Source organism: Aquila chrysaetos, chromosome 10 (genome assembly GCF_900496995.4).
Source record: "Aquila chrysaetos chrysaetos chromosome 10, bAquChr1.4, whole genome shotgun sequence".
Taxonomy (NCBI): domain Eukaryota; kingdom Metazoa; phylum Chordata; class Aves; order Accipitriformes; family Accipitridae; genus Aquila; species Aquila chrysaetos.
Window position 1 is genome coordinate 30,655,873 of NC_044013.1, and position 11,359 is coordinate 30,667,231.

Here is an 11,359-nt window from a genome sequence, read left to right on the forward strand (position 1 = left end):
AGTGCTGCAAATAATATGGAAGACTCTATGGCACTTATCATAGGTAGGGTCCATGGCAAAGGGGGGGGATTGTACAGCAAAACAACCCAACAGTTACTGAATTAACTGCTGTAGGTATTAATATTCCAAACATCACTGAAAGCCTAGTGCAGGCTCCTTTGAAAATCTCAGCCATAGCTGGGATTCTCTTTTAAAAACAAATAAAATGAGTAGCTAAGAGTTACGAATACTGCAAATCAATCTTTGCACTTGCATACAGCCTTCTGCACTCTCTTAACTTGATCCAGGACTTCTGCATCCTATTTTTTCTCCCTTTTCCATATTTGCTGCCAGCTTACTACCATAATTTGTACTTTGGCAAATACACTTTCTATCCCCATCACCATTTCTGGGTCACTTTACAGACTAAAGCCTTTGAAAACTAGAGATCTCATTTTGACTAGTTATAGTCACAACTACTGCTGCATATGGAAACATCTCATGAATTCTCATCTGTCTTCTCTCTCATTGCCAAGGGCAAGGGTAAAGATAGTATTTCATGGCTTAAGTGGCCTTATAAAACGTTCATGGGCAAATTGTAACAAACTCTTCTTTCCAAATCACATTTTTTATGAAGGCAATAGTGTAAACAAAAAAAAAAATCATCTCAATTCATTCTCAAGCAATAGATTCTGAACATGTAAACAGCTTCTATCTCTGGGCAGGCCATCTGGGCTACTTGGATGGAGGTCCTGCTCGTTACGTATAGGAAAAATTAATACACTTCACAGTGCTCAAACACTGAAAACACTGAGTCAATTTAACCTTAGTGAACACAAAGCAAAGGTAACACTCATTTTCATTTCAAAAGAACTTTTTGTGTAGGAAATTAATACAAGTAAGTTTCAAAAATGAAACAAGTGGAAAATTAAGGGCCATAAAGTCTACCAGTTATAGGTAAGGAGGATACAGGGTGTGAGTCCAAGTCAGGCAGCTAACTGCTCATTTTTTTATCTTGCTCCTCAGTCAATACAGTAAAATCATAATGGGGAGGGAAGGCCACGGCAGCAACACAGGCAATAAAAATGGAAGAGCTTTCATGCAGCTTCTTAGAAACTGTGATTACATCCATGTCGTGGTTTAACCCCAGCCAGCAACTAAGCACCACACAGCCGCTCACTCATTCCGCCCCACCCAGTGGGATGGGGGAGAAAATCAGGAAAAGTAAAACTCATCGGTTGAGGTAAGAATGGTTTAATAGAACAGAAAAGAAGAAATTAATTATGATAATGATAACACTAATAAAATGACAACAGTAATAATAAAAGGATTGGAATGTACAAATGATGCACAGTGCAATTGCTCACCACCCACCGATTGACACCCAGTTAGTCCCCAAGTGGCGATTCGCCCGCCCCCACTCCCCCCAGTTTCTATACTAGATGTGGCATCACATGGTATGGAATACCCCGTTGGCCACTTTGGGTCAGCTGCCCTGGCTGTGTCCTGTGCCAACTTCTTGTGCCCCTTCAGCTTTCTTGCTGGCTGGGCATGAGAAGCTGAAAAATCCTTGACTTGAGACTAAACATTACTTAGCAACAACTGAAAACATCAGTGTGTTATCAACATTCTTCTCATACTGAACTCAAAACACAGCACTGTACCAGCTACTAGGAAGACAATCAACTCTATCCCAGCTGAAACCAGGACAATCCATTATCGGGTTTTGTTTTAAATGAACAATAGTATCTTTACCAGCATCACATTTATTCCTGCTGGGACAAGGTTAGCTGTCAGCATTTGAAGTTGTGATTTGTTTTCCTGGCTGTCATCGTCTCTCTCGCCCCTATCATTTTCCAGGTTCGACATACGCACTGACATTTCTACACACCATTACAAACAGAAAAAGGCAACTGTTAAGAGAAAAATTTTGGATCATCTTACTAACGGCTGTCACCCTGGTAATACAGTGGAAGCACTTTGCGTTACTGTGTGAAAAGACACAGTCTGAGCTTGGTCTGCTCTTTTTCCAGGATAGATGGGGCTAGGGATACTAGGAAAATGATACACCCCACCTCCCCCTGAAAGGAACAGGCTTTAAAGTTCTGAAGTGAACTGATTCAAAATAGAGCCAGGGTATAATCAAATGCAGAGGTAATTAGCCCCCATCACATTCTCACCTCTGTCTCTCTACCAGTATCCTTTCTCCCAAACACAGTTTTGCCTCTCAGACTTCAGTGGCTTTATTGATGTGTAGATAGCCCATGAACATCACATGGGCCAGGAGCAGGGAACACAAGTAAAAGACATGTCCCAAACAGCTCAAGTAGAAAGGGTGTGAAAACTGTAATACTCCTGGTGGCAGTGCACCACTCGTGCAGAAATAAACATATGTGATCAGTGTGCTATGACAAGGTCGAGAAAACTTTGAAGCTGGGCTTATTGTTTTAGCTCTAGAAAAAGCGTCAAGAGCTGCATGTTAAGGTTCTGGGGCAGACTCTCCTCAGGCGGCAGCAGGTCTGGCTGCACCCAGGAGAGGGCAGCAATACACAATCACCCTGGACAAGACCTGATTTTCCTAAGGGTTGGTGTTATAAGTGGCGACGACAAATTATATGCCAGCCCGTGGACAATCCAATCAAAATTTATTGAAGCAAGCGGCAAACAGGAAAAACAGCGCTGGGCGGCCAGGGAGTCTCTGCTCTACCAACGGGCACGCACCCAACCCGTTTAGAGTCCCCTTTTTATAGTCCTTGGTTGCCGGGGTAAAGCCCAGAGTCCCGGCCCACGTGGCCTTGTCTAGTATCTTCTGCGATTGCGCGCCTGGTTGCTAAGGGGGTCGTGGGACGAAGGTTGTAGTCTTCTTCTGTGTTTCTTGTCCTTTAGAGCATGCGTACTTTAAAATACTTCCTTATTAGGCATTGAAAGCCGATATATCCCGTTCACCTAGCAGGATCTTACGGTTACAAAGTTTCCAACTGCACCTGTTTGCAAGAGCTAACACTGCCTTGCAAAAGCGAAGGTACTGTGCAAGGCTTACAAAACCGGTTTGATTAACAACTACATAAGATGAATTAATACATAAGATGAATTTATCACAGTTGGCAAAAGGGAAATAAAATGGGGTGAAGCACTGAAACAAAACCAAGGAAAGAGGTATTGGCTTTTTTTGGGGGGGGGGGGGGGGGTTGGTTTGTTGTTGTTTTGGGTTTTGCTGTTGTTTTTTTTTAATTCCCACCCTACTATTTCTCTCTCACGAGTTATCAGCTCACCCTGGACAACCAAAGGTGACATGTGCTGTGTCTCCTCCGATGTATCTGGTGGTGATATGCATATACTGCTAGGACAAGCACCATAATGCAGCCCATAATGCCTCCAGCCACTGGGCTGACTGGTGCACTTTTGATCATGTCCAGGGTGATTACCTCATCTCCTAAATCAACAGGGACAAAACAGAGGAAAAAAACATAAGTGCTTGGCAGAAAGGTTGAAATCAACATCTCTGAAGATTAGAGAAGATCTTGAAGGCTTTTTTTAGGTGCTTAACTGCGCACATGCCAGACAGCACACTTGAAATAAAAGAAATTCAGAGACGATACATCTTAAAGACAAGAATGTATAGCTACACTCAGCTACACATCAATATTTTCAAAAATGTAATACCCACAACAGGCCTGATGCTACTCCTTTACTGCTTGATGCACTATTTATGCTAATTTACCACTAGCATGAGAGATAAACGTGTTACGTGAAGCATGCTCCACCACTGAAAGTGCATGTTATTGAATACAAAGAGTTGAATGCAGCATCTGTTCAGAAACGCAGTTACCATTGCTCCCAAGTCATCCACATACAGGCTCTTTGCTCCCACAATGCCACCAAAGCATTCCTTCTGAGGGGCACAATAGGACTTATCCAGATGGGCCTTCCCATCACTGTCTACCATACACCACTCACAGTCCAACACACCAAAGCAATCCCTGAAAGTGAAAACTGAAAGATGACCATATTTACTTTCAAGTTCCAACACTTCTTGTTTGGCACAGCTCAGTCTATTTTAGAATCGTGAGAGAGAGGGAGGCCAAAATCATGCCTAAACCCTCACATATGTAATGTTTGGCCACAAAAAACTTCTCATTAAAATGCTCGAATACCACAAAGGAATTTATACAGGGAAGCTGCATCTTCAGTATGCATCTTCCAAGTCTGTTTGCTTTGTTTTTTCCTCCATCACTCAGCCTGAGCAGAAGGAGAACCTCCTACTTGTAACTCCTCCAATAAGACATTTCTCAGTGTGGTGAAGTCTGACTATGGTTCCACCCTTTTTCTGCAGTCCTTTTGAAGATGGAAGGAAGGATTTGGGAAGTCTGGTCAGAGCACGGTATGTTCTAGCAATCTCAGTTCCCTGGAGACCACTCATAACTAGCAAAAAACAAGCCCTCAAGCTTTTCTACATAATGCCAGGAGTAGTACAGAGAAGCAGGACCCTAGAAGCTGACAGGCAGCTACCGTCTCTCATGTGCTCCAAAGTCACCACCGCAAAAGTACCGTCTACTTTCTGTGAACACTTTAGTCCACGCATTTCTCCAGAAGGCAGACAAACATAGCAGCACTATCGATTTTGCTAAGAGGAAGAATTTGTTGTCCTTTCAACAGCAAATCTTCCACTTGCACAACCCTTGGTTCTCAGGGTCACAAAGTGTGATGGGAAAGCCATTTGTTTGCTATTAATGGTGTTACGTGACTCAAATGAGAATACTGAGGTCTTCTGTTTCTGCGCTGCAGCATAATGTCATCATTGGTGTATGCTGTAATATCTCATTCTGGCATCATACTTTTTTTTTTTCCTTCTCTGTTTTTTTCTTTAAAACATGTAAGGAAGAGCTATTTTCACGTATTTATTTCAAGAACACAGTGTGTTTTGAGGGATAGAGAACACCAATTTACCCGCTCTCTGTTCTCTGATTGCACTGAGTATTGATACACTGCAGGAGAGCATCCTGTAGGCTCTGATCGATTGCTGTGAAAGTCATTGGCTCCTGATGAACTTCACAACTTGGATTCCTATATTGGGGCAAAAAGTAAAGCCTTGTATTATAAAAGTAGTGAAAGCACAATCAGTGAAAAACATCATTTTTACCTATTAAGTATCATTTGCTCAATTATTCTAAAAATACTGTCTATTCTATCCTGTATCACCTGTAAGTTAGCATGAACAAACAAGTAATTTTGTTAATTAACTTCTGTCACATGCGGTTTCATTAGGGGAGGTCTGTCCTCGCCTGCTTTTGGCGTTAGTGAGGTTGCCGGTACATTCATTTACCTCCAGAGGGCACTCGCAAGGCTACTTACATTCGTTCTGTTCCATTCTTCGGGGACAGAAAACAGACAGAAAATGCATCAGACATTGCACCATGACTTTAACCCCTCAGTGCTGCTCCGTAACAGCAGTTCGCCATGGAAAAGGCTGTTCAGTCACCTTTCTTCTTCCCCCAGGAGCACAGGAATGGCTCTACTCTGCACTGGGACTGAGGACAATGTCGTAACAGAGCCTCTCTGAGCTGTTACCCACCCCCTGAAATTTAAAAAGCAGACAACCCCTGGGCAAGTCGAAGGTCTAGATGCAAGGATCCTTCTTGCCAGTGCAACAAACATGTTAATGATGCTGGTGTAGGCAAAATCTCCTGCAAGCACCAGGATCTCCTCAATGAAAAACTATGTCAATCCACATAAAATCATGGGTATTAATATGCCAGGACAAAGGGCCTGACCCACAGATAACTGCCCCTGAGAAACTGAATCTGTTGTGGTCTTTTAACATTATCTACCCAAACATGTTGTCATGGTTTCAGCCCAGTTGGTAACAAAGGACCACGGAACCTCGTGGGTTGAGATAATGACAATTTACTGGGACAACACAAAAAGAGAAGTTACAACTTCTCTTTAGAGTTATAAAAGAATATAAAAAACGAGTGATGCACAGTGCAACTGCTCACCACCTGGAACCTGACGCTCTGCCACTTCCCCCAACCAAAGCAGAGACCTCCCCCCCAGCCCACTCCCCATTTATATACTGAGCATGATGTCACATGGTATTGTTACTGATTTGTCATTAATTTGTTATTAGTTAGAATTAATCATATTTAGTTTTAATATTTTAGCAAAATCATATGTATGTTGTATTTTATATATTTAACCACCAACCAGTGTCTGCTGTAAAATCCCCTGTATAGCCCCGTATCAAGGCCGGAGAAATTGACTAAAATCATCTAGTAGGAACATTTAGAACTTAAATAACAAGATAAAGAAATACCTGACAATGGGGTGGTGTAAGAGTTGTCAGTACGTTACCTGACAACGGCCTGTTTGGAACGCAGCGGCCGATCCCCAAAGATAGAATGTGCAGTACAAAGCTCCTGGAAGGTCCCTGGCTAGAGCCGTTAGAGATAACTGCATAGCTACTGTCAAAAAGGATGGATTGCACCTGTTGCCATAACATCGATGAAGAAATCATAAACTCTAGACGAACTTTGCTTCATTATAATACCAAAACACACCTCCTGGTCAAAAGCTACCCGCCTCCAAGACTTACCACGCCTCGGAGAGACCTTCACTACGCCTGTGTAAAAGATATTCACATATGCTAATGATTTCCCAAAAATCTAATGAATATGTATAACTTTTCTTGGAAATCTAATGAATATGTATCGATAAGTCTTAATATAAGGTGTATTGTTTTGAAGACAGGTGTGCGTGGTTCGTGAGAGGACTCGCCTGCGCACCCGGCCGTCAATAAAGAAGTGTCTGCTTATCTACACTAAATTGGTGTTGATAAGTTCTTCATTCCGAGCTTTTCGGTAACAGTATGGAATAGCTCCTTGGCTAGTTCAGGTCAACGTCCTGGCTGTGTGCCCTCCCAGGTTCCTGTGAAAATTAACTCTGTTCCAGCTGAACCCAGGACACATGTCAAGAACCGACTACTCTGTGTTTTATACAGGCAATAAGGCAAAGGATTAGAGGTATGCTAAGTCACTGTGCCTCTTACAAATAGCATAGGTAAAGTAACTATTTTGTTTTCACTTCAGTTTTGCACTGCATGTTTTCATTTAGCTTATAAAATAAATGTGTTTTTATAAACCTTGAATCAAGAAAGAGGGAAGAAGTAAATGCCTAGACCAGCCCACTCATTTCCAATCTTCTGCTCACCCGTGGCAGTTGAGGCAGAGTCTCTCTACCATACTGCAGGCACAGAAAGCAAGTGAATTGCAGGTCTCATTGACGATTCCCACAAAGGCGTTGGTGCCCAGGATTCTCAGCAGCCTGTACTTGAGGCACTGACTGCCATGCACAAGGTTTGTCAGATCACCCTAGGAAAAAACAAATAATGTCTAACAAGAAACCCAGTGTTTTAGGGAGCTGAAGAAAAAATATGCTTAGCTTATAAACACTATGAGATGTGGCAGCAGCGTTGAGTCCGATATCCTGCTGACAGCAGGTTACATTTCACTCCTTCACATTGGTCACCAACCCATCCCCACTGTGCCAGCCATTGGTGACCTCTGCAAAGAGGCTCTGCTCTGACGGGGAGACACCATCACAACTTGTTGAAAAATTCCTGGCACATGTACTACAAAAAAATACCACAGCTCTGTTCAGCTATGAGCTATTTGGTAGGCAGACTTATTCCTCATTCCTATTTGCATGCCACAATCTTAAGATTTTGCTCTGTCCCATACAATTTCCTTTACAGTAATACACTTTCTATTTTGCATTTCAAGGGTGGGGAAAATGTTTAAGCCTACCTGACATAAATCAACGTATTCTGACATAACTTTCAAATATTTTTGACACTCATTTACCACCTTCTCCTCCCAGTAATAATTGAAAAGTATTATTTAAAGAGCAGTTTCTCCCATAGAGCTTAGCGTCTTTTGAATAATTCTTCAGTGATCTTGCAAGGGTCGATCTGTGGCGTTGCAATCAGCATTTATGGCACAGCGAGAGACAACAGCCCCTGGCTTAGACCTCTCAGCACGGCTGAGCACAAGAGGAAGCTCACACATGATCCATGGGGATCGCAGAGCACTCAGGTCTCCAAAGGCTGCAGCCTGACAAATGATACTCTGTGAATGCTCACGTACACTGCATCAGTAAATGCATTTATTTGGACACCTGACTAAAAGATAAGTTATTAGAGACCTTCACTACCCATGTGTAGGGTACGGCGTTCGGAAGATCTCGCGATGTCATGGAAAGGTAGAAGGCTAGTCGTCGCCTCCCTATGACATATCAGTAATCCCACCTACCGTTGTTAGTATAAAAGGAATTAACTGAGCAATAAAAGACGGAGTTGACGCTCACACCATGTGTGTTATCTGTCTCTTCCCTGGTCCAGGCCGACCAGTGATCTAATCGCGGCACCTTGATATGTAGCAACGCTACACCATGTCATAGGAGGTCACGACACTGGTCAGAGTTGGAAGCCGGAGGTCAGGTCAGAAGATCCAAAGCAAAAATGCCAACTACTGCTGGAAAGTCCTCATTGAACAACAGAGAACTGCTCTTATTTTCATGATGCTGGATGAGACTTTGCAGATATCAACCACAGTTGGCCAGCGATCACCCACTCTATCTCTACCCCATTCAGGTCCCATAGACAGATCAAAGGTGCTCGCAGCCGTTGCAAATATTCTGGTAAAGAAATCAAAATTTAATCACATAGAAGAGTTAGGTTTGTTTAAGAAGTAAAATTGTGAAGCATAATGTATAGGATTGTTAAGTTTGAAATGTAGCCATAGAAACTTTAGGAACTGTGTTATGTGTGACTATAGGAACCTTAATATTGTTAAAGTTTGAAATAGCTAACCATAGAAACCTCACCAGGAAGTTACTGGTTTTTCTATGTTTTGTTTCAAGAAACTAAGGAAACCATCACGGACACCAGTTTGCTGTTTGGAAACCCCCTTACCCTTCCCATCTCGATTTGACCATCGAAGATTCCAATCAGTAGAGCTAAGTGTAACTGACCAATGATTGTTTTTAAATAAGAATATTGATAAGGTTATATAATCAAAGGACCAATCATTATAAAGGTTAAATTTAAGAGCGAGCATAGTATGCATTTTTATGTAAAGAGCTTATGTAACAATGACCTGACAGAAAAAGTCTATAAAAACTGATGGATTTTGATACTAAGTTGGACACGCCTTTGGAGGGGCGATCCCCTGTGTCCCCAGTGCTGCAATAAATGAAGTGCCTGCTTCTTAACTTCACATTGGTGTTAAGGAGTTTTATTCTGGATTTTGGTAACACAGCCATTGACAGAGGGAGCTCTGCAAGACCCACCATATCTGTACACCATCCTCATCCTTCAGACAGCCAGAACGTGCCCACACTAATGGGCAAAGGGAGAGCCGCACCACTGTCATGTCCCAATTTCTCAGGACGAGGACTCAGCTTTGCTGATTCCCAGGTCAGGATTAAGGTGAAACGATACCAGGGATCCTTTAACTCACAAAACTCAATTTTTATTTGCTCACAACAAGAATTGGAATGCTCACCACCAAAATTGATATGCTCACAACAAAAATCGGCATGAAACTATGTCAGTAAACTGTGTAACATGTGCTAACCATGCATCACCAAACATATACTACAGGCCTTGCTTATCTGGGTGAAACTGGGATCCAAAGGAACCTTAGCAGATATAGTAGATATATGGATGTAGATAAGAACTGTTTAATAATTATCTAGCTTATAATGAAGTTAAAGAAATTTCAATAGAGGTAGACGTGGCCCAAGAGGATGAGAAATGGTGCTTAACGTTTGCATTGTTGGCCCAAGAGGATGAGAAGTGATGCTTAATGTTTGCATTGTTGGCCCAAGGGGATGAGAAGTGATGCCTAACGTTTGCATTGTTGAGGCTGGCTGGGGCAGGAGATAGTCCCTGATAAGAAGCAGCAGTCGACCCCAAAAACCAGCCAAGACCGGCCTTGTGACTTTTGGAACTAATTTTAATATGAAGCGGGGATAGATCATGCCTATGTATAGGCGTATTGCGAAACTCCATCTATATGTAACACTTAACTGTATCAATTTGAAGCGAACTGCCAGAGTCAGGCGTGCACGACTTTGGTGGGACTACCCCCTGTGCTGCCCAGCGCTGAATGAACATACCTACTTTACAATCTCACTGATTGTGGAGTCTGTTTCTGCACGTCATGGGAATCAGTTCAGGGAAGACAATAAGGAGATCACTCCCGTTGAGTCACAAGGTTCAGAGCAGACCCCCTTGCTTTCTAGACTCCTTCTCAGAGAGGAGCCTAGGGGCGGCTGGATCCGCTCTTAGTCTCAGACTTGGTCAATGGTTCATGTCTAAAAGAATGAGGTGTACGGATTATGGAAAAGGGAAAGAGAGACAAGAGAAGAGAAGAGAAGAGAAGAGAAGAGAAGAGAAGAGAAGAGAAGAGAAGAGAAGAGAAGAGAAGAGAAGAGAAGAGAAGAGAAGAGAAGAGAAGAGAAAAGAGAAGAGAAAAGAGAAGAGAAAAGAGAAGAGAAAAGATTTCACCGGTCCTGGGTCCAGCGTTGGTTCAGTTAGCCTAGGGGTCCAGCTCCGGTGGGCTTGCGCACCTGGGGCTTCAGTTTGTGTCCTTTTGTCATCCTTGCCCCTCCTTCGGGCGGCCATTAGGCTAATTAGGTGTTGTGAGGGGTTTGTGAGCCTTTGGGCTTGGGGGTCGTTTGGGGAGTAACTTCCCCTTCCCTGCATGGTGAGTTGCCCTGTTCAAGATATCAGAACAGCACATAAGAACAGGGATCTGTGCACCCTCCAGCACACCCTCCCCCTCCTGTTGCTGATGGGTGCTGATCAGCTTCTTTTCACCTGGGGTTCCTTGCTAGGCAGAGCTCCTTGTCATGCAGAGTTAATCATTAAGCAGAACTTGTCCCACCATAATGTTTGTGACATTAACTCTTTCAGTCCCTCACAACCACCCACCCTATCTCTACCCCATCCAGGTCCCACAGGCAGATCAAAGGTGCTTGAAGCCATGGACAAAGGGAGCTCTGCAACACCCACCATATCTGTACACTGTCCTCATCCTTCAGTCAGCCAGAAGGTGCGCACATTAATGGGCAAAGGGAGAGCCGCACCACCCTCATGATTTATGCAAGTGTCTCACCTGGCACAAGGCTCACTCCCCTCAGCTTTCTGACCCTGCTCTGACTTTACAGTCATTGCAGGTAACCCCTTTGGAGAAAGCCTTGCTCAATGAAGGAGGTGCTGCTCGGCAAGATCCTCTAGAAAGAGGAAACGAGACGAATCTTCAGAACAGCATCTTGGTGTTATTCTGGCAACTGGGTGCCTATTATGTCCCAGTTCTAA